Source organism: Ranitomeya variabilis, chromosome 4 (genome assembly GCF_051348905.1).
Source record: "Ranitomeya variabilis isolate aRanVar5 chromosome 4, aRanVar5.hap1, whole genome shotgun sequence".
NCBI classification, from domain to species: Eukaryota; Metazoa; Chordata; class Amphibia; order Anura; family Dendrobatidae; genus Ranitomeya; species Ranitomeya variabilis.
The window spans coordinates 362,706,752-362,729,613 of NC_135235.1; the positions used below are offsets into that span (position 1 = coordinate 362,706,752).

General features: G+C 43.3%; 1 protein-coding gene across 1 annotated transcript in view; it reads left to right on the top strand.

Moving 5' to 3' along the window:
• The window catches only part of LOC143764772 (carbonic anhydrase-related protein 10-like), a 2,293,337-nt gene that overhangs the window by 193,745 nt on the left and 2,076,730 nt on the right, over nucleotides 1–22,862 (top strand). The window lies entirely within an intron of this gene.

Sequence of the window (22,862 nt, forward strand, 5' to 3'; positions counted from 1 at the left end):
CCCCTCAACTCAGTGACCTGTAGGGACAGCGCCTCCAACTGGCGGGTTATGGAAGTCATGGGATCCATGACAAAACAAAAAAAGGAAACCCCCTTTTTTTTGTTTTTAAGGCCGATTATAATGTCACGGGAAGACTAGGTGGGCAAGAGCTAATATCCCGGGCCCCTGCAATTTCCCTCAGACTAGGGAAATCCTGACTGACCCTCTACCTAGTGTTTACACTGATGGTGTGCATGTCTAGGCCTCGACCCTCGCCCTGTCTCCTGTTTCAACCCTAGGCTAAAACCACCGCCCACCACCCAGTGAAAAGATCATACACCAATACCCACAGTTAGCACAGACAAGGATAACAGAAAATATACACCACGCCGCAGTCACTCAGGAATACACAATAAATGCGCAGGGCAAAATAAATGCAAATATAGGAAGGAGTAAATAAGACAAAGGGAAATACACCACCAGCAACAATACTCCAACTACTAGCTCACCACTCCAGACCGAGATAACCAAGCACTAGACAGAAGCTATAATCGGCGATGCCCAATGTTCAGAAGAACTATTTAAAGGCAGTGGGCGTGGCCCAGCTTCCAATCCGAGCACCAGCTAAATTAACCCTGGACCAGCTAGATAAAATCTAGCTGACGCCACTGAGAACATAGTGGACAAAAGCGGAATTACCACTGTCTGTCGAACGCCCTGGTATGAACAGCATCCGACATGACATGCAGATGCTGAGTGTCGATTTGTTGCTTTTGACGTTGGCTCATTTGGACTAGGAAATGACTCAAAGACTTTCAAAAACTTTGACATGGGACGTTTGTATGGTAATAATTTTAATTTTCCACCGCCACAACCTCTTCCGAATACTGAAGGACCAACAATGCCATTTGTTATGGTTGGGGATGAGGCATTTCAAATGTGTGCCACATTCTTCCGAATACTGAAGGACCACCAATGCCATTTGTTGTGGTTGCGGATGAGGCATTTCAAATGTGTGCCAACCTCATAAAACCATACTCGAGTCGGGACTTGAATCACACCAAAAGGATTTTCAACTACAGACTGACAAGGGCGCGAAGAACTGTGGCGTGTGCCTTTGGTTTGTTGGCAGCTAAATGGTGCATTTTGGGAACGCCAATCAGTCTTAAAGTAGAGACAATTTATGAGGTTGTGAAAGCATGTGTTGCTCTGCATAATTACATCTTGGAAAAAGAACAACCCCACTTCGAACTTGAGGAACCTGTTAATACCACATTGCCGGATTATCATGCCCACCTTCTGAGGACTACAGTGGAAGTTGCCCAAATGAGGGATAAATTGGCTGCCTACTTTGTCTACTTTGATATTGGACGTGTGTCATGGCAAGATGAAATGGTTTAAGCTGTAAATAAATCAAATGTACCTGTAATGTTGTGTACCTGTACTGTTTTCTGACTGTAACACTTTGAATGTAACTTTAATAATAAACACCTTAACAGGGACACCGGTTAATACTTCACTCAACAATACACTGAACAATACACACATGTTTAAATAAAGAGATAAATACTTCACTCAACTATACACTCAACAATACACACATGTTTAAATAAAGAGATAAATAAAACACAGTGAGACAGTTACTGTGAAACAAAATAATTTTTACTAACAAAAATTAAAACAATTTGAAATTTTACATAAAAAAGGAAAATAATGGGATTTCTTTTCAGGGTCTGTGGGAGGGAGTTACATGGTGGACCTGGGGGTTGTTGGGCTGAGATGATAGGCTAGGAGTGGTTGGGGAAGTAGAGGAAATGGAAGTGGCAGTCAATTGGAGGATTGGGTCAGAAACATTGGTAGAGGACACATTGGGAGAAAAGGACACATTAGGAGTGGAAAACTAGTTGGAAGGGATTGACACATTGGATGGGAAAGAACTAAGGGAAGGTGTGGACAGATTTGAAAAAAAGACACATTCGGAGATGAGGGTAGAGGGGATTGGTAATGTCTGTTTCCTTTGCGCTTCCTGGCCTTTGTTTTGCTGCCGTCTCGGTGTTTTGGTTCCTGTTGCTGAGTGGTGGGAGTGAAAGGCTGGCCTGCTGCACTCGGCTGCATGGTTGAAGAGGAAGGCTGGGCTGCTGCACTCAGCTGTGTGGTTGAAGGGGAAGGCTGGGCTGCTGCACTCGGCTGCATGGTGTAGCTGGGTACTGTTGGAACAGTCCTAATGTCCAGCGTGGTTGTGGTGGTGGTGGATAGGTCACTTGGTGCCATTGATGCTGTGCTGGACCTTGTTGCCCTGTAAGGAATGAAGCAGGTAGTGTCTGCTGCTTATATCAGGACGGCTGCATGGCCTCGGTGTATGTAGCCTGACAGGCCTTTATCACATACAGCTGGAGATCAGGACTAAGGTTTTCCGTCACGCCCCATTCTATAGTGGAAAAATAATGTTGCGTCTGTCTATTAAGGTCAGCTTCCAGGTGGTCAAGGCATCTGTGGACTTCCTGGAAAAGTGTATTCACCTGAGTGAACCCACTATCCAGTCTTTCTACAATCACCTTCATTCCAGCCTGGAAGACCAAGCTTAAGTGAATAAACTCAAGCATGACTGACCTCTCCCAAGCCCTCTGTCACTGGCGAGCAGACCCAAGTAAAGTAGTGGCAGAGGGCTGGGAGAGGGGAAAACCAGATGGACCGACTTCTTGTTCCCCAGCCTGTGAAGCCTGCCTGATTGCTCCTTCGCTGGTGGATGATTGGGCCTCTTCATTGGCTATTCGATGAGGGGCCGCTCCAACAGAGGACAATCCAGGTTGTGTGGTGCTGCTCCAGGTTCTGTTTAGAAAATAAATGAAAAACATTAGTAAAAAAAAAAAGTTTAAATAGTAGTAAGACAAGACAAAGGATACTCTTGTTCGCTGAGCAACCACAGGCTTCAGAAAGGCTTCCTTTTTGGCAGCTTTAATTAGTTTTTTAGATAAAGTATTTTTCTCCCTATAGGTTTTTAGAGCTTCAATCATGCTATCCTGCTTTAGATCAGCAGATCTGATCTTTGTGGCTTCTCAGGCTCACTGCGCCTGAACTCATCTCACATTTGAAGGTTAGCCGGTCCATCAGGTCAATGTCTGCCAAAATGAGCCATCTGGGTCTGAGGGATGGTACTCCAGGGATACACCAGCAGAGGATGAAGTGATAAAACCTGTTCATACTATGTGGCAAATAGACCACCTACACCAGCCATCCTCAATAACCATATGCAGCCGGTCAAGGTCAGTAATATCAAAGCCCATGGATCTTGGAACACTGGGTCTTCCAACACCGTGGTCAGTTCAAATATTTTCCCCCCAAATCACCATTTACAAGGCCACCAAGTGACCATCTCCCAGACTGGGGGTCAGCACTCGGAAAATGGGCATGTTTACATGGGCAATTTATCGGCCGATATATGGGAGAAGGAGCTGTAGGAGTTGTTCTATCGGTACGGGCGGATCTCTACCATCGAGCTGAAGAATTGCTGGGGAAGCGGTGCCCCACCATTTGTTTTCATCCACTTCCAAGATCTCTGAGATGTGGAGGATGCCATGCTTGGATGCAACAGATACAAGTTTTCTTCTCGTTGGTTACATGTGGATTTTCCCAAGTCAAGCGGGAGACCAGGGGAAGAATATGGAGGGTGCCAAAGGAGGAACGGACCTCGTCCCAGTGAACTGCATACAGAGTCCTCATCTCAGAGCTTCCCCATTGGGAAGTTGGCAGGATCTGAAAGATCATATGAGAGAAGCCGGAAATGTCTGCTATGCTGATGTATACAAGAATGGAATCGGGATTGTGGAGTTATTCACAAGGAAGACATGGAATATGCTTTGAAGAAAATGAATGATACAAAGTTTCATTCCCATGAAGATGAAACTTCTTGCATTTGTGTCTGTGATGAAAGAAATCCTGATGGACTGTCTCTGACATGTGGAAAAGAATGATTGAAAGCCTATCATGTCTGGCTAATTAAGAAGGGGCAGGAGTGCGGTGACACAGCATTTATTCTTAATAATGCCAGATGTATATTTAATAGATCCATGAATATGAGCTATTGTTCATTTTAGTCTGAACATTGACTCTTCCAATAGATTGAATTGATGTTTGTGAAATGTTAAATTGTTGTTATCTAGCTATTGCATCACTCTACATGAAAGTAGCCAAGACATTGTGAATCTAAGCAAAGGCATACAGATTTGACATTCTACAGGATGTCAGCTTAAGAGACCATGGTCATAGCTGGAGGAATACAAATCTGCTCCATTGACCATGACTGAACCCTCACAGAGGTTTGGAAACTCCAGTTTGGGACAATCAGGTGACCAGACTACATACATCATTGTACTCTGTAAGCTTCCAAAGATTGCAGCTACCTCCTCTCTGTGAGTGTCAGACAAAAGTGGGGTGCCACTGATTGGGTGAGACGGCAGAAGGCTGAGGCTGTCATTTGCAACATCTTATGTACTTGCTGGGTCTGTACTATATGTTATTGTCTATTTGTGGTTCAATAAAGTATTGCCACACTGTGTTACTTCTCTGTGTTGTCTGAGTAGTAATCTGCCCACAGAAAAAGAGTAGGGAATGAGCCTTGGTCCATGCGGTCTTTCTAAAGACAGCCAAGCCAGAAGTCAAAAGCACCCACTTATCCTCATGTTTCCACAGGCCCATTTTCCTTTTTAAGATTTTTACAATGCAAAAAATGACAATATATATATTTTTACTAAAATACAAATTAAATATGTCATTTTTAACTTTATGTCTTTTAGAGATCATTTTATCTTAAACTTGCTTAACTGTTCAAAAGAACATTAATTTATTTTGACCAGGGGTGTCCAAACTTTTACATGCATTGTGCCATAAATGCTTAATATTGAAATACCCTTTTAGTTGCTAAAGCTGCACAACATAGGTTTGGCCCTTTCCTGAATTGCCTCTCATCTCTCCAACTTGTCTACTGTTATATCTCTAATCTCCTAATACTCACCCAAAGTTATTTCTGGTCCTCAGTTGACCTTTCTCTCTGCTCTCTGTTGGCTTCTCACATAATTTCCAAGATATCTCAACCACATCTCACATACTCTGGAAATCATTAAACTGCAAACTCCAATCCACCCCTGAATCTTTCAAAAGTAACCCCCCGCACTCACCACAAAATCTGAAAAGCCTACAACCTGAAATAACCTGGTCTCTACTCTGCAAAAATGTGTTTGTGCACCGCTAACCTGTGCTTCAATTTGTTAAACGACTCAGATTTTTCACCAAATTCAAAACAGTATTGCAACTTTCTTGCAAAACTCTCAATCTCACAATGGCTAAGTATTGATATCAAGCCACAAATATTTGTATCTATCAAACCAATAAGAAATTAAAGGTGCATTTATTGTGCATGATCATTGTGGACAAGTATTCCTAGGAATAATCACTCATGATAATCAAGTAATGTAAACAGGTTGCCTATCACCAAATGAATGAACAAAACATTGTTGCGTTGAGTGAAATGATCTTTTGGTTTTGTACAAATGATCTTTGTTCTCACAACAAGGCATTGCAATAAGGACCTGCACTATCAAGAACAATGGCAGCCTATGTGCACTGAATGACCTATTATAGATCGCTCAGTGCACAAGTAACGTGTGGTCTGTTCCTTTAAATCATGCATTATACAATTACAGACCAGCAAACTTGTTGCTAGTCAGAAGTCACTTAAAGGGCCACTGTCACCCCCTCCAGCCGTTATAAACTAAAAGAGCCACCTTGTGCAGCAGTAATGCTGCATTCTAACAAGGTGGCTCTTTTAGTTTTTGGTTCAAGTATTCCCAAAATAAAGCGCTTTGAAACTTAGCCAAAATACCTGTCTTTAGCCAGGGAGGCAGGTCCTCACTCCCCAGCTTCAACCGCTACTCTGCCGTCACTCAAATCTTCAGGGGCTTTCGGCGCCACCCCCTCCGCGCTTTTTTCTCTTCAAAGCCGGCGCCTGCGCTGTGTGTAAGCTCTGGCCATGTGAGGTCCAAGCCAGGTTTGCAGACTGCGCCTGTGCGGGCATTGTGGCCACCCACCTTGGGAATCCCAGCCCCGCAGTGTGTTATGCATTATGCACAGTGCGGGGCTAGGATTCCTGGGCATGCGCACTGCGTGTGTCAGCCTGTCACCCAGGTCCCCCGCCTTACAGAGTCTGTATACTGTATTCAGCTGATCGTGCCTCCTCATACAGTATACAGTATAGTACAGTACTGGGATTCCCAAGGTGGGTGGCTGCAATGCCCGCACAGGCGCAGTCTGCAAGCCTGGCTGGGACGTCACACGGCCAGAGCTTACACACAGCGCAGGCGCCGGTTTTGAAGAGAAAAAAGCGTGGAGGGGGTGGCACCGAAAGCCCCTGAAGATTTGAGTGATGGCAGAGTAGCGGTTGAAGCTGGGGAGTGAGGACCCGCCTCCCTGGCTAAAGACAGGTATTTTGGCTAAGTTTCAAAGCGCTTTATTTTGGGAATACTTGAACCAAAAACTAAAAGAGCCACCTTGTTAGAATGCAGCATTACTGCTGCACAAGGTGGCTCTTTTAGTTTATAACGGCTGGAGGGGGTGACAGTGGCCCTTTAATAATGTGCATCACACAGTGCTAATGTTTGTAAAGAAAGTCCCAGAGATGACAACTGTCTAGAAATTCCTGGACAGTCTGTCAATTTAGGAGATATTTTTCCAACATCTATGAAAAAGATATTTCATCTGTAAGTTTTTTTTATTTGGTGCTCTGATATTTGAACTGATTATTGTGATTTTAATCATTATCGTTTTACAGCTTATAGTAAATGTTGGAAATGTGTAGCGCTGAAATAAAAGATTTGCGGGATCCTGGTTCAGCGGCCTTGTTCGCAGTCTGTGGCTGTCAAAGAAGAGAACTGCAAACCTCAGCACTTGTAGCAACTTTGGCACCTTTTCTTATTAGAAGACCCTCACTATGTAATGTGTGGCTTTGAGCTGTAAAGTAATGCATTAGCGGGCCTAATATTAATCATATATACAGCTCTGGCAAAAATTAAGAGACCACTGCAAAATGTTCAGTTTGTCTGATTTTTCTCTTTGTAGGTATATTTTGGAGTAATATGTAAATTGTTATTTTATTCTACAGGTATAAACTTCTTACAACATGTCTCCGAAATTCCAAGCAATAAATTTTGTATTTTTTTCTGAAAAGGAGAAATGGCTATTATAACAGGTCTCGACCTGTTCTCTGATGAGTCCACCTTAGAGATAACATCACGGCGCCGGAGAGATAAGACACAGTACACCAGGCATGCGTCCAAAGTATCTCTAGTTTATTAAGCTTACACACACTTTTTATGCATTCTTATGTTACATAGTTACATAGTTATTAGTTATTAAGGTTGAAGGAAGACTTTAAGTCCATCTAGTTCAACCCATAGCCTAACCTAACATGCCCTAACATGTTGATCCAGAGGAAGGCAAAAAAAACCCATGTGGCAAAGAGTAAGCTCCACATTGGGGAAAAAAAATCCTTCCCGACTCCACATACGGCAGTCAGACTAGTTCCCTGGATCAACGCCCTATCAGGGAATCTAGTGTATATACCCTGTAACATTATACTTTTCAAGAAAGGCATCCAGCCCCCTCTTAAATTTAAGTAATGAGTCACTCATTACAACATCATATGGCAGAGAGTTCCATAGTCTCACTGCTCTTACAGTAAAGAATCCGCGTCTGTTATTATGCTTAAACCTTCTTTCCTCCAGACGTAGAGGATGCCCCCTTGTCCCTGTCTCAGGTCTATGATTAAAAAGATCATCAGAAAGGTCTTTGTACTGTCCCCTCATATATTTATACATTAAAATAAGATCACCCCTTAGTCTTCGTTTTTCCAAACTAAACAGCCCCAAGTGTAATAACCTATCTTGGTATTGCAGACCCACCAGTCCTCTAATAACCTTGGTCGCTCTTCTCTGCACCCGCTCTAGATCAGCTATGTCTTTCTTATACACCGGAGACCAGGGAGACCAGAACTGTGCACAATATTCTAAGTGAATAGTGACTTGTATAGAGGTAAAATTATGTTCTCCTCATGAGCATCTATGCCTCTTTTAATACATTCCATTATTTTATTTGCCTTTGTAGCAGCTGCCTGACACTGGTCACTGAATATGAGTTTGTCATCCACCCATACACCCAGGTCTTTTTCATTGACGGTTTTGCCCAGAGTTTTAGAATTAAGCACATAGTTATACATCTTATTACTTCTACCCAAGTGCATGACCTTACATTTATCCCCATTAAAGCTCATTTGCCTTTTATCAGCCCAAGCTTCTAGTTTACATAAATCATCCTGTAATATAAAATTGTCCTCCCCTGTACTGATTACCCTGCAGAGTTTAGTGTCATCTGCAAATATTGAAATTCTACTCTGAATGCCCCCTACAAGGTCATTAATAAATATGTTAAAAAGAAGAGGGCCCAATACTGACCCCTGTGGTACCCCACTGCTAACCGCGACCCAGTCCGAATGTGCTCCATTAATAACCACCCTTTGTTTCCTATCCCTGAGCCAGCTCTCAACCCACTTACACATATTTTCCTCTATCCCCATTATTCTCATTTTATGTATCAACCTTTTGTGTGGCACCGTATCAAAAGCTTTTGAAAAGTCCATATACACTACATCTACTGGGTTCCCTTTGTCCAGTCCGGAACTTACCTCTTCATAGAAGCTGACCAAATTAGTCTGACATGAACGGTCCCTAGTAAACCCGTGTTGATACTGGGTCATGAGGTTATTCCTCTTCAGATACTCCAGTATAGCATCCCTTAGAATGCCCTCCAGGATTTTACCCGCAGTAGAGGTTAAGCTTACTGGCCTATAATTTCCGAGTTCAGTTTTTGTCCCCTTTTTGAATATTGGCACCACATTTGCTATACGCCAGTCCTGTGGTTTAGACCCTGTTATTATGGAGTCTTTAAAGATTAAAAAAAAAAATGGTCTATCAATGACTGTACTTAATTCCTGCAGTACTCGGGGGTGTATCCCATCCGGGCCCAGAGATTTGTCAATTTTAGTGATTTTTAGACGCCTCCGTACATCCTGCTGGGTTAAGCAGGTGACACTTAATGGGGAATTTTTGTTATCACTGATCATATTGACTGCCATGGGATTTTCTTGTGTAAATACTGATGAAAAAAATTCATTTAGCATATTGGCTTTTTCCTCATCCTCATCCACCATTTCACCCAGACTATTTTTAAGGGGACCAACACTTTCATTTTTTAGTTTCTTACTATTTATGTAGTTAAAGAATATGTTGGGATTATTTTTACTCTCTCTGGCAATGAGTCTCTCTGTCTGAATTTTTGCTGCCTTGATTTGCTTTTTACAGAATTTATTTAATTTTCTGTATTTATTTAGTGCCTCATTACTACCTACTTCCTTTAATTCTCTAAATGCTTTCTTTTTGTCACTTATTGCACCCCTTACAGCTCTATTTAGCCATATTGGTTTCCTCCTATTTCTAGTATGTTTATTCCCATATGGTATATACTGTGCACAGGTCCTATCCAGGATGCTAATAAATGTCTCCCATTTTCTTTGTGTATTTTTATGTCTCAGGATATCGTCCCAGTTAATTGCACCAAGATCATCTCTCATCCGTTGGAAATTTGCCCTCCTGAAGTTTAGTGTCCTTGTCACCCCTCTACTGCACATCTTATTAAAGGATACATGAAAACGTATTATTTTGTGATCACTATTCCCCAAGTGACCCGCAACCCTTATATTTGCTATGTGGTCTGGCCTATTGGTTAATATTAGGTCTAGCAGTGCCCCCCTTCTTGTTGGGTCCTGAACCAGTTGTGAAAGGTAATTGTCTCTCATAGTTGTCAAAAACTGATTACCTTTGCTGGAACTGCAGGTTTCTGTTCCCCAATCTATTTCAGGGTAGTTGAAGTCCCCCATAATAATGACTTCTCCTTGAGTTGCAGCTTCATCTATTTGCTTTACGAGGATATTCTCCATTGCTTCCATTATTTTTGGAGATTTATAACAAACCCCTATCAGTAGTTTATTATTTTTCCCCCTCCCCTTATCTCCACCCACAGGGACTCTACATTTTCATTAAATTCACCTATATTATCACGCCGGATGGGTTTTAAGGACGATTTTACATACAGACACACCCCACCCCCTCGCTTATCTGTACAGTCATTTCTGAAAAGGCTATAGCCCTGCAAGTTAGCAGCCCAGTCATGGCTCTCATCCATCCACGTTTCAGATATCCCCACCATGTCATAATTATGCTCCAACAACATTAATTCTAATTCATCCATTTTGTTGGCGAGGCTTCTGGCATTAGTATACATGCACTTGATGTTCCTCTCTGTACCTCTATTCTTTCTTAAATTATTAACTATTCTAACCCCACCCCCCATGCCACCGCCACCCACAACTTCTTTATTTGTGCCCAGGTCTCTATCTGCCCTATCTTCCCCTCCTATAAACTGAATACCCTCCCCCCAATCCCTAGTTTAAACACTCCTCCAACCTTCTAGCCATTTTCTTTCCCAGCACAGCTGCACCTTCCCCATTGAGGTGCAGCCCGTCCCTAGCGTAGAGCCTGTAGCCCACTGAGAAGTTGGCCCAGTTCTGCAGGAACCCAAACCCCTCCTTCCTACACCAATTCTTAAGCCACTTATTAACCTCCCTAATCTCCCATTGCCTCTATGGCGTGGCATGTGGTACAGGCAGTATTTCAGAAAATACCACGTTGGAGGTCCTTGCTTTCAGCTTGCAGCCTAATTCCCTGAAATCATCTTTAAGGACTTTCCACCTACCTCTAACTTTGTCATTTGTGCCAATGTGCACCATGACCGCTGGGTCCTCACCAGCCCCTCCCAGTAATCTGTCCATCCGATCAGCGATGTATTGGACTCGAGCGTCAGGTAGGCAGCACACCATCCGACGATCATTGTCTTTGTGACAGATTGCCCTATCTGTTGCCATAATAATTGAGTCCCCCACTACCAGCACCTGTCTGGCCTGTACTGCTCTCCTATTTCCCTCCTTACTGTAGCAGTCACTCCTCCGGCTTTCAGAGGGCATGCCCGGCTGCAGCAGTGCTACCCCTGTACTGGCACACCCCTCATCCGCCAACTTAGCAAACTTATTGGGGTGTGCCAGATCAGGACTAGCCTCCCTGGCTCTCTTCCCTCTACCCCGCTTTCTGAATGTCACCCAGCTAGCTACTTCACTGTCCTGCAGCTCCATCCTACCATCCCCCCCTCATCTATCCCATTGAGCGTCTGCTCAGTGAGCAGAAGACTCCTCTCCATATTGTCTATGGATTTCAGTGTTGCCAGCTGCACATTTAGATCCAGAATCTGGGTTTCCAAATGCACAACATGCTCACATCTCGCACAGCAGTATGCACCCTCGACCGGCTGATCAAGGACTGCATACATGTGGCAAGATGTGCACTGGATAGCATTAACAATAGTGGAGCACATTTCCTAATTGGGATTGCACCAGACAAAAGCGTTAAATAAAAATAAATACAACATATTAATAAAATACAGACAGTAATTCAGCAAATCCTCCCTTGGAAACTCCCTAATTCCAAAGTCACTGAATCACAAGTCACACTTACCGCCGTTCACACTTACACTCAGGTCACACTCAGCTCGCTCACACTCGCTAAGCTGAAGATTTAAAGATTTTTTTTTATTTTCCCTTTAGCAACAATCCACCTTGCTGTTCAATGCTCTACCAAAAAGGACTTGAGTCCCAAACAGCTGCCCCTTATAACCCCTTAATTATGAGCCCCCACCCTAAGTTAACCCCTTGTGAATATAACTACTCCCTATTCAGCAACTCACACCAATTCACACAGGTATTTGTTAAAGGCTTTCCAAATACCTCTTCACTGAATCACAAGCCACACTTACCGCCGTTCACACTTACGCTCAGGTCACACTCAGCTCGATATATGAACAAGAGAAAAAGACCAGGTCTATGTAAACAGGGATCACCACACTGAATAATACAAAAAACACAGCTTTATTCAAAAATAACAATACACGTAGCAAACCACATATATTTTTAAAAACATTTAAAAAGGCATAAAATTGCCATATATGCAAGCCCACAATAGGGCAAGTAGCCCGCACAGAACTCTCAATGCATACACATATACAGTAACTAATTCAATGTGACCATTCCCATATAAACAGCATAGCCCTATACCATGAACAACTAAATTGCACAAACCATGTATATGTAATCATAAGACCGTGCACAAAGGTGTGTGCACATGCCCATAGAGGCTATGTATGAAGGTAGACAAAAAATATATATCATGTGTCCACCCCATACAGTAAGTAGATGGATAAATAGGGTCTGACCCCCTCATTCAGGGCAACAATATAGATGCATGATAAGGCAAACAAATAAATAAATAGAAATGCCACCTAAAAATACTCTACACCAAAGTGTGGTGCATGGATACTGGGAACAAAATTAACCCAGTGATTCACAGAGAACATAACCACTAATTGGCCAAAACCCTTATAGTTACCAATAGTATGATAGCCTGAAATATTCAAATGCAGTATACCGCTAGGCAGAGTCCAAGTGTGGGCTACACAACAACCCAACGCGTGTCGCCACAAAGCTGTGGCTTCATCAGGGGTATTGTGTGAATGCAGGGTCTGCTACTTAAGTATTAGAAAGTATTATCACAAGTTACCTCGGTCAGCTGTGTCGCTAGTACATCGCCCGCATGGAGCTTCCGGCCGCGGCCATTACAGCTAGCTCCTCGGTCCAGAGCGCATGCTCCGGCGTCCCATGGGCGTCACCACAGTGACGTAACGTTACCAAGGATACCAAATGCTGTGTAGTAAGCGCGTGCGCGGTATGAGCCCTGAGATTCCCTGCTGGTGCTCTAAGGCGCATGGTCAAGCGTCTCCTGGACTGCGGAAGCTTAGTCCACAGTAACCAGGGTTACCAAATACCAACTAGGTAGTCGCGTACGCAATGTACAACTCGAAACCTAGTAGTAAAATGTATCCAAGAGAGGCAGAATGAGCATAGTAATAATGCAAGCCATATTATTGATTTAAACCCAATGCCACAAGATGTGGCACACTCGCATGGCATTGCTGGGGACACCAAATGCTTTGTGAAAAAGGCTTGTGCGTAATATGAGCGGCCGAAGTCCCCATCCAGGCTTCAAAGCGCATAGTCAAGTATCCCCTAAAAGAAGATTTTTTTTTTTTTTTTTTAACACACAGATTTGCTAAGGTTACAGAATGCCATAAAGTGGACACATGCGCAGTGCATAACCCAGAGCCTGATAGTATAATAGTATGTCTAAGCGCGAGTACATACTGATAGTAGCACAAAGTGGCAATAAGAGCGCACAGATGGCGTAACGTGTATAAACCTAATTCTAACTATACGCTGTAAAAGGAAAGTTAAAGGCGATATCGTATCAGCGCAGGCGCAGTAAGCAACTTTTAACCAGATAACGCAAGATGTACAACAATAAAGCAGCGTTGCCAGGGATACCAAATACTATAAAAGGACACGTACGCAATCTAAACGGCAAAAAATCATTGTCCGGGTTTCAAAGCGCATTGTGAAGCATCCCTTAGGCTGCGAAAAATTCACACAAAATTGCTAAGGTTAAAAAGTACCATTAAGTGGACGTATGTACAATGCATAACCAAACCCCCAATAATAAGATGTATGTCCAAACATAGGGACATCTTGATAGTAGAACCGAGTAGCACTACGAGCGCACAGATGATATAGCGTCCACAGGCCTAGTTATAAGTGTACACAGTAAGATACAATACAAAATAAAGATGGTATCAAAACGGCGCTGACGCACTAAGTAGCAAAATAGTGGAAGCCACATAATCGGTTTACCAAAAATATGCATGGTGTTCAAGTTAAATAGAAAAGTTGCTGCCTTGTCAGCAACTAGTAGAAGGCAACCGAAAAGAGTACACATGAGTCTTCAATCTGTAGTAAATGCATATATTATGATTAAGAAGCCCCAGTCTGTCCCTAACGGGCAGATCTCAACAGTGACCCTAGCAAAAAAGATTAAAGATACATCAATCTGTAAAAAGTGAATCAAAGGTCTTCAGCGGAGTTGCATTTTATAGTGCATAACAGAATGCGCTCAATTTACTGAAAGCTAATACCATACTAGTACAAATTAACACCGTAATGGCATACACACAGTGAGTTGGCTGGGTAAACTAAACAAATACCAAGTCTACCCAAAAGTATAGCAAAACAATCACAGAACCAAAGTTCTTGAGCATACTAATGTTTTAAATTTAGCAGATTTCAAATTTTCTGTGCTATAGGCAGGGATATGCTGTCAATATGGGGGGAGGAAGCGCACATTCGTAAGCCCCCTACATTTCAGACCCTAGATGGATTTCATACAAAAAGATGGTTCTAGAACATGTGTTAAAAAATCCAAATGGGCAGTACAAATGAACATTATCTATAAAACCCAGTAAATAAGAGATCTTTGTTTAGGCCACGAGGCGTTAAACAGTTCAGTTCGAAAATCCATCTGGACTCCCGTCTCAAAAGCTCCGAGGTGATGTCCCCACCTCTAATGCTCGATAGAACTCCCTCCAGTCCCATTATCTTGGTGCCTTTCCACTGGGAGTTGTGAACCGCCAGATAGTGTGAGGCTACGGATGAAATGGTCTTGTCCTTTGCTTTATCTTTTACAGCCATGATGATATTCGAAAAATGCTGTTGAATACGTTTCCTTAGTTCTTGCGTAGTTTGACCGATATAGATTTTGGGGCAGGGGCAAATCAAAGCGTATATCAAATTACGGGATTTGCAATTAAAGTAGGCCTTGGTGGTCACACTCAGCTCGCTCACACTCGCTAAGCTGAAGATTTAAAGATTTTTATTTTTTTTTCCCTTCAGCAACAATCCACCATGCTGTTCAATGCTCTACCAAAAAAAAATGTTGGAGGCGGATTCTCCATATATGGGCTAAGCGTCGGAGTATTTTACTCCCTTGTCTCCCTATGGTTTCGAAAACATATTTTTACACAGAACATTATTCGTTATCTTACCAAGGACATTTCATCCTCCATGCTCTGCTACAATAACAGCAATATCAGCTAAATGAAGAATAGGGAATAATGACTTGTTTTTCTGACCTTTGGTAACACTTATATAAAATGGAGGCAAGCAAGATAAAATGGATCCTGCTATAACAAATTCCCCCATTTTATTCACTATTCTGAATAAGCTGTACTGTTTCCTGGCCATAGGATTTGTTAGTATATATCATCATCAGCTGTGTGAGTGCAGAATTTCCCAGTGCGTACTACACCAAGGACAGAAAATACAGAGAAAACTGGAACGCAGACTTAATTAATTTCTACAAAACCTTCATCACACAATTCACGTGCCAGAACACCTTAGAAAAACCAATGATTGAGAATATTTTTCCTGCATTCCTGACAGATTTCTTTCCCCGTCTTTGGGCTAACAGTATCAGATTCATCACACAAATTCAAAGTCTTCTTCTTCTTCCACGGAAACTGATTATCTAGCAGGGAGACCCCCTGTCCCAAATTTTTTATTGTTTGCTTTCCCGACATATTAATCTCAGTCACTTTCTCAGATCCTTCTTGCACCAGAAAACATCCAGTTTTTTGTCATAGTAATAGACAACTTTCCTTTTTCAACGTGACAAAAACAATCAGAATTCACTTCCTCTGTTGATCCTCAATTTGCTATATATCAACCACTCAACTTGAAGTAGGTGAATCTTTTACCAATCTTTCAATCACACTGATAACCAAACAATCACTTACAAGTTTCCTTCTAAAACTAGGCACCATATTTCACCTTCAACTTCCAACTTCAACTTACAATATTTCTTTCTACTGCAAAACCATATTGTTGCTTTAAACAAAGCACAGATCTCCCAGCACATATAGAGATACACTTAAAAACTATTTTGAACACTATATATGCAATAAGGACAATCACAACTATATGCAATAAGCTTTGTATAATCCCAGCTACCCAGCCCCTGATCCCCTTAAACCAATTGGCTGGGTTGAGGAAAGAGAAAGTATCTGACCACCAGCTGTCCGATGGTAGTGTTCCACAACTGAACACTGTTCGTGGCATTGTTGGCAAGTGTGTCAGAACAATCAGTCCAGGCAAACAGTTCCTCAGGTGACACTTGTGGCTGACGTCGGTGAATGCGTACAGTTCCAACAGTCTGATAAGGGCTGGGAATTTCTCAACAAGTCATCCATCAATTTTCTGTGATGTTGCACAAACTTATTGATCAAGGATGTTGGAGAATTCAGACTGTCCCATGCGATTACGCATAATATCATGGAAATCGAAACCAGCCAAAACATTATGTTTCCCCCGTCAAGGGGCTCCTCTTTTCCGCATACGGCTACAAGGTGTAACTCTACGTGTGCATATACCCTCTTATTTGTAAGTACATTATAGTTTGATTGATGCATGTGCTTGGGATTTTTCCCTATTATACTTACACACTGATACTATGACTTGCTTTCAAAATATGCATGAGGCACTTTATTTTCTCCTGTGACTCATATGCACACCTATTGTCCCCTTGTACCTGCTCCCCATGTGTGAACTATCACGCTATTGTTGCCAGTATATTTGCATACAAATATGACAATTAGGTCTCACATATAGGGCTTTTCTGCCATACCTAACCTGCATTAGGCACTTCTATTATTTAAAGTTTTCTTGATCAGATGCCTTGTTTCTTTATACCTGCTTCTTATATGTGAACCATTACCTTATTAACTGACAGGTTATTGGCTGTGAGTCACGATTTACACTTTATAATATCATTGGAATATTTATTGTATTGACTTATGGTATATTTCCCTTCCCTTTATTATATCTTCAGAGCAGGATACATGTGTATGCGGCACTAGTGTCGCTTTTTCACTATTTATTATAACTTTTCTTTTTCTTTATCATATACTTTACCTGTATTTTGTATTGTTTTAATGGTTCTTTAATAAACTGTAATTTTTAGCTTTTGGAGTCCATCTTCTTTTTGGTTTATTATATATTTTGATGGCTGAGCATTTATTTGTAGTGCCCTCTTTATAGGTTTATCCTTCTGGATTTTAAGCTTAAGAGTTCCATTTAGTCTCTCCACTTTTCCACTACTCTGTGGATGGTATGGAGTATGCAATGCTTGACTTACCACCAGTGCTGCCATTACCTCTGACATGATCTCTCCAGTAAAATGGGAGCCCCGATCGCTTTCAATGACCTCAGGAACTCCATACCTGCATATAATCTCAGCCATCAGTTTCTCCGCCGTTATCTTAGCCGTAGCTTTGGCAACTGGGTAGGCTTCTGGACAACCTGAGAATAAATCAATGCAGACCAACACATACTCATGTGTCCCTACCTTAGGCAACTGAATATAATCAATCTGCAGTCTCTGGAATGGGTAAAGGGGCCGGGGAGTGTGTTTGGATGGAGTTTTCACTGTCCTACCCTGATTATGCTTGGCACATATCATGCAGCTCTGTACCTGCCTTTCTGCATACGTGGAAAACCCGGGGGCAATCCATTGTTTCTGTAGGGTGTCACACATGGCCGTCTTCGAGTGGTGCACATTCCTGTGAAGAACCTGTGCCATCATTAGGTACAGTACCTGTGGTAGGCAGACCTTTTCACCCCTCCCCCATAACCCAGTGATGGTATCAGAGCAAGCCCCTATCTTTTGCCACCTATTTTTCTCCTCCTTACTTGCCTGTTCTTGTAACTGGGCTAAGATGTCTTTTGACACAAGTAGAGATGGTGGGGTGTCCAGGTGACGTACTTTAGAGGCTACAGGAGTGCTTGCTGCTTTTTTGGCAGCCTGGTCTGCCAGTGCATTACCCTTTGTCCGTCCATCAGTGCCTTTGGTATGTGCCTTTACTTTTATGATGCCTGCTTGGGTGGGAAGCTGTAGTGCATTTATAAGTTGCTCGACTGCCTCAGCATGTTTAATGGGGTGGCCATTTGCTGTGAGGAAAGCCCTGGCTCTCTAGATAGGCCCATAATCGTGTGCAATGCCAAAAGCATTCCTGGAATCAGTGTAGATATTTACAGTCTTACCTTCTGCTAGTTTGCACACTTCTGTGAGCGACTTGAGCTCTGCTTCTTGTGCAGACATATGAGCTGGCATTGACTCTGCCTTGATTACCTCATGTTCTGAGACCACAGCATATCTGGTACAGAAGCGTCCTTGGTCATCTTGGTGACGGGATCCATCTACAAAAACCTCAAAATCAGCATTAGGTATGGGCACACTAGAGATAGTAAGGAGACCAGCCGTTTCCTGAGACATCAATTCCAGACAATCATGTGGTTTGGAAACCTGATCTTGTTCCTCTGGATCCATACTAGAAAGAAAAAGAGTGTCCTTTACCATGTCACCTACCCCTCCCCCATTTGGATCCATGAGATCTTGGAGAAGAGTAGCGGGGTTTAGGACAGTGCACTTTTTCAAAGTCACATTAGTAGCCATGAGAATAGCACACTGAAGTCACAGCTGTCTGGCCATGGACAGGTGGCTAGGTTGTACTTGGTTAAGGATACTATGTACATCATGTGGGGTATGGACCGTCAGTGGGTGATTCAAAACCATCTCTGAAGACTTGTGTAGCAACAGCTGGACAGACATCACAGCCCGAACACAGGGGGGACTTCCTCTTGCCACTGTATCCAGGCGGCCGCTGTAATAAGCAACAGGTCTCTGTTTGTCTCCATGAAGCTGAGTCAGCACACCTGTAGCATGTCCTGCATTTTCATGAAGAAAGAGGTTAAAGGGAAGGGCATAATTGGGGATGCCCAAAGCTGGAGAGGAAACAATGCATAATTTCAGAGAGTAAAAACAGTCAAGTGCCTCTGGTGTAAGGCAGAAGGGGACAGGTTGCATACAGTCATATAGAGGTTGCATTAAGATGGAGGCAGAACGAATCCATGGATGACAGTAGGAAGTTATTCCAAGAAACACATGAAGGCCCTGCTAATTCCGTGGGGGCTGCATGTCCATGATAGCCTGTTTTCGCTCAGTGATGAGGTGCTTTTTCCCTGGAGAGAGACAATGTTCTAGAAACACAACAGTACTTAAGCAAAACTGTAATTTTTGTTTGGATACCTTACACACCTGTTCATGGAGAAAAAAAAAGTAAAACGATTGTGGCCATTGTACACAGAGAACGAGAAGGAGCACACAGCAATAGGTCATCAACATACTGAATGAGAACTACTCCTTTAACAAGCCAGCCTTGTAGGACTTGTGCCATGCACTGTGAGAAGATAGTAGGGGAATTCTGGGCTCCCTGTGGTAGGGCAGTCCAAGTATACTGCTTGTTGCGGAAGGTGAAAGCAAAAAGATACTGACAATCTGGGTGCAATGGAACACTGAAAAAGGCATTTGCTAAGTCAAGCACTGAAAAACAAATACTGTTAACAGGTATGTGTGCCAACAAGGTGTGTGGGTTAGGAACCAAGGGAGCAAGCAGTTCGGTTGCGGCATTGACTGCTCTGAGGTCATGGACCATTCTATAATTCACCAGCTCCCCAGGCCTAACCTCCTTCTTTACTGGATACAGGGGAGTGTTGCAAACGGACTGTGTAGGCACAACAACCCCTGATTCCAGCAATTTTTGTAACTGTGCATCTATTGCAGCCTCCTGAGCAGCACTCAAAGGGTACTGATGCAATAGGGGTGGTGCTGCCCCTGGTTTCAATTTGACTATTATGGGGGAACTTTAAGTTTTTCCCACATCAGTTTTGTCTTTTGCCCACAAATCAGTGGGGAGTTGATCCAGGGCAGGTGCAGTGGGCGGATCACTTTCAGCAGTACTTGCAGCTGCATCCAAAGCCATAATCTTGCAGAGGGTACTGGGTTTAAGTTGAGGGGTCATAGTCACTGTTCCATCATCATGGTAAGTAATAACCGCCTGTAGTTTCTGTAAAACATCAGCACCTAGCAAATTACATTGTCCCCTGGGGGCCACCATTAACTGAGTCAGAATGGTCTTCCCACAAATGGAGAGGGGAATGGGTTCTGTCAGTCCCAAGGTCTGGGTCTGCGCATTGAAAGGTGTGGCCATGACAAAGTCGGTGGTGTCACGGAAGGGTAATGGACAGTCTGAAAGCATGATAACTGAGTTGTCAGCTCCTGTATGAACCTGAAAGTCAGCTGTAGTTCCTCCTGGCAGGCTCACCTGTACTGTACAGTCGGGGGTGGGGGGTAGAGTCACTAGAGGACACAGTTGCAGGCTGCCAGTTACCTATTCGTCGGTCTGGGGGGTGGGAGGGGTGAAACCTTATCTGGGTATGGGTTTGTGTGACAATCTTTCCTAAAATGTCCTGGTTTCCTACATCCGTAACACAATCTAGGGCCCGTAGTGGGTCCTCCACGTCCTACACCTCTCTGTGAGGGTCTACTCCTCTGAAAGTGAACCTTAGTATTCTGCTTCTGCGAGTCCAAACTGACTCCATGAGCAATCTTAGCAAGATCGCCTGGGGGGCAGGATCTCCAATCTGGTCTACTTGCCATCACCTTCTCTCACATACTTATCAATCCCTTGCATATATGTATGACTTAACAAATGTGTCGCAGTTCTATCATCTTCACCATAACCCATATCAGACCATCGTTTTTGCAACCTGTAGAAATAATCAATGGGGAGCTCCTTCGGGTCCTGTACACAGTCTTCTAAATGCACCGATACTTCCTCCTGTCCAATCTTACAGGCTTTTTTCTAGTGCCACAACAAAGTCAGACCCTGACCTGGCATTGTTAGGTTCTCCGTCTTGGGGACCATTTCCCCCTGGGTACATTTTAAATGTCTCAGCTGTCAGTCAGGTGGAAGGTGCTTCCCCCAGGCTGAACGCACTAACTGTTGCATGTCCTGTCTGGTTGCCTGCTAAGTGTGCAGTATCACCCCACACTGTCTGGCAAAAGTCATAGGTCGTTGGTTAATGTCTGGCAGCTGGGCAGTCAAAGACATCTGTTCTGTGGAAGACCATGGCTGATACCTACTAGCAACATGTTAAGTCTGTGGGTTTTCATGAAGTCATGCAATTTACCTGAATTTAATTTCCCTGAGGGGTGGAAGCCTCCTGCCTTCAAGAGCACACTAACCTGCTTCTGGGATTCCTTCCCTTCTGGACTATTCTCTGGACTAATTCTCTAGCACTATTGAACCCTGTACTAGGTTCCCAATTCTATTGCTAGTATACGTGCAGGTTGAAAACTTATCAGATGGACCTTTCCTCCTCACCTAGAGTAGGCTATGTCCTCCTACGATATGTGCAGGCTGAAAACTTATCAGATGGACCTTTCCTCCTCACCTAGAGTAGGCTATGTCCTCCTGCGTTAGTTCTATACGTGCAGGCTGAAAACTTATCAGACGGACCTTTCCTCCTCACCTAGAGTAGGCTATGTCCTCCTGCCTTAGTCCTAAACTATAGGTTTACTGTGCTCACAGTTTACTGTATTAGCTTGCTTCCAAGATTGATAACACAGGTATATGAACAGACAAACAACAAACACTCCACAAGCATACCATACAAAGATCATGGGGTCAATCATTTAGTCTAACAGTGGAGTCATCAGTAACCACACAATGAGGGTTAACATCTGGGTTCAAGGGTACCTGAGCCGGGCAAAGCCCGTGATCTTACCTGGTCCTGGTTGACTAGAAGCAGGGGGAAACCCGTCCACAAGTGGAATGACGTAGGCAGAATATAATCAGTATTCTTACCCCAGTGCTGTGTGATGCCACCAGTTCCGGGACGTCCCCTGGTCCATTACTGGAGTCGGCCGGGTCTCAGATGAAGCACTCACATCTCTGTTCGGGCAGCAAGAATTGTTGTCGCAGGTCTCGACCTGTTCTCTGATGAGTCCACCTTAGAGATAATGTCACGGCGCCGGAGAGATAAAACACAGTACACCAGGCATGCATCCAAAGTATCTCTAGTTTATTAAGCTTACACACACTTTTTATGCATTCTTATGTCTGAGGCAGATTCTCCATATATGGGCTAAGCGTCGGAGTATTTTACTCCCTTGTCTCCCTATGGTTTTGAAAACATATTTTTACACAGAACATTATTCGTTATTGTTTGATGGCGGGCGGCGCCTCCCACTGCCAGAGACACTTTTGCGTACTATGAGGGGCCCTGTGCCAGTGCCAACGAGTATGCCCCCCACCTGATGAAGGAACCTGCACTTTCATCTGCACCTTCCTCTTTGTCCCCATGTAAGGTGGTATAGTATGCGGGAAGGGGAACCTGACTTTCAGCAGGGTCAGATTCTAGCTGTGTAGAGTGCAAGGGGAATGTAGTGGCCTGGGTCAATGTACCAGCAGACTCATCTAGCAGTGGCTGGGCAATGGGCAGGATGAGGAGGAAACACAGATATAGGCCCAAAATAAAAAAGTAGGCTAAAAGCAGTTAAAAATTGGTAACAGGAATACACAGGTGGCATTGTTTGTTCAGTGGAGAACAACTGTAAGGACTGGCTGACACAGTTACCAGGCCCAAATAAGTAAGTAGGCTAAATGCAGTTCAAAGTTGGTAATAGGAATACACAGGCGGCATAGCTTTGTTCAGTAGAGGACAACTGTAAGGACTGGCTGACACACTTGCTATGCCCAAATAAATAAGTAGGCTAAATGCAGTTCAAAATTGGTAACAGGAGTACACAGGTGGCATAGCTTTGTTCAATCGAGGACAACTGTAAGGAATGGCTGACACAGTTACTAGGCTTAAATAAGTAAGTAGGCTAAAT